Source organism: Sinocyclocheilus anshuiensis, unplaced genomic scaffold (assembly GCF_001515605.1).
Source record: "Sinocyclocheilus anshuiensis isolate Anshui unplaced genomic scaffold, SAMN03320099.WGS_v1.1 scaffold154, whole genome shotgun sequence".
NCBI lineage: Eukaryota > Metazoa > Chordata > Actinopteri > Cypriniformes > Cyprinidae > Sinocyclocheilus > Sinocyclocheilus anshuiensis.
In genome coordinates this window covers 628,574-630,740 of record NW_015546101.1, presented here as the reverse complement: position 1 = coordinate 630,740, position 2,167 = coordinate 628,574, and positions in this window count along the sequence as shown.

Sequence of the window (2,167 nt, the reverse complement as noted above, 5' to 3'; positions counted from 1 at the left end):
CGCAGTAGTTTTTTTGTTATTTAAAGAGCGCGTTAGTATAGGCGGGTCCACAGCGCACGTACATTCTGCTTATTACACACACGGGGACGCACAGCAGCACACAAAAAAGCGCTATATAAATAAAGGTGACTTGACTTGACTTGACAAACATGCCAAATATTAAAAATTAAAGGACTGCAATGTAAAAGATTATTATTGTGTAGGCTACATAAATATAAAAATGCCTACATGTCATAATGGATAGTCATTGCATGTATCAGAATTAGGGAAGAAGGAGTCCCGGCCAGTAGGCTATATCGTGTGGATGCTGCAGGTGACAGATCATTTGTAGCTTCTTCTTACATCAGCTGGAATAATTAAATTGGTAATTTTTTAACGAGTTCTGAGGAATATTACATTTTTTTTTTTTGTGGTTAAAAGAACACTTTCTTTCAATGACATTCGAATAGTATGACAATTAGATTAAATTGAAATCTACAGATAGCGCTAATACACACTAAATACACATTGTCACTCAATGTTGATGTTGTTAACATTAACAATTTGAGAACAAAGTATAACAATAATAATAATTTGCACTGCTTGACTTGATCTGAATTAACTTTGCGATCGTTTGACTATTGGATTTAATCACCATTGGTAGCGCGATTTTTTTTGTTTTAAATGTCAGGTGATCAGAACAAAACTGGTAGGCATGTTACTTTCTTGTTCAGATGGCATTTTCAGGTGAAACTTCTTATTTTGGACATGAATATTCACACTGGTGCGTTTACTGACAGCCATGCTCCTCAAAACATTAGATTCATCCGCGCTGAGGACCCGTGCCGATGCACAACCCATGTAAAGAAGATAATTCCTCAAATAACTGCAATTGCAGGTTTTAAACAGAGATGGCGACAAAAAGGCAAATCTTACGTAAGGCAGCTTTAAAGGGTGCCATAGAATGGAAAACTGTATTTACCTTGGCATAGTTGAATAATAACAGTTCTGTACATAGAAATGACATACCGTGAGTCTCAAATACCATTGTTTCCTCCTTCTTATGTAAATCTCCTGCATGCAGAACATAACACCGACTGTGACGTTACAGTCGGGATCACTAATAGTTACAGCCCCAACATTTGCATATACCCGCCCATGTTCTATGCCAGCCGCCAGCCGAACCTGCACAGCCGAATCATCAGAAGTTCTGCAGGTACTGTGAAGAAACAAGCGAGGATAATAACGAAAATGGCAGATCATGGAAATAAATGTTATGTTCTAGGGCTGTGCAGGGATGGGTTGATGTCTGTATTCAGAAAGGCACGGAAAACAAATAACGCGCGTTCTAATAAAATAACGCAAGCCACTAAAGGGACATGTTAGCTGCTTGCTAGCCTGTTACATTACAGTACATAAGATTTCACTTACCACATAAACAGAGTCAAGCCTGTGTTATACTTTCCGGGTCCGCGAGTCCGCTAGGGTCCGCTATGGTATGCGTGACGTAAAAATCGTCATCGGAGAGTGTGCGCAGAGGCTCTGAGCGGACATCCGTGTGCCTCCCATTTTTTGTGACCGCGCGTACATGTCCGCTACTCAGTAGGCTACTGCGCATGCGCAGGCTGTGTGAAGAAGCCCGTTGCTACTCGAACCTGTACAATCCGTCGATAAAACAATATAAAGACAGCCAGATGTGCAATAACTCTGGGCAATTCTTTGTTCACATGTTTGTTTATTGTTCAAGCCGATCTACTATGCATGTATGGAACACGTCTGCTCCGCGGACAGTTTCGGTAGTATAATTGCAAGTAGTCCGCGTCCGCGATGTCCGCGGAAAGTATAACACAGGCAATGATTTACAGATCCTGAGCACCACTGACAAGCATCTGATCTTGTCAAATGTGTGGTAAGTACTGCCGCTGTAGTTTACACAGATCACGTGCAATCGCAAATCTCGAAAGTGAAAGTAAAAAGCTGCATTCGAAAGCAGTTTCAGTGCCCCTCATATTAATAGCGGCTCCCTAATGCCCGCATTTTATATATAGTATAATTACCCAACAATATAACTGCGAGAGAAAGTATTGAAATATATATTTTCCCTGTGTTTCCTTCCTGCTGTGTGAGCTACTGAAATGAGCCGCACTGTGAAACAGCCAATCAGAGCAGAGCTTAACATTATTATTCA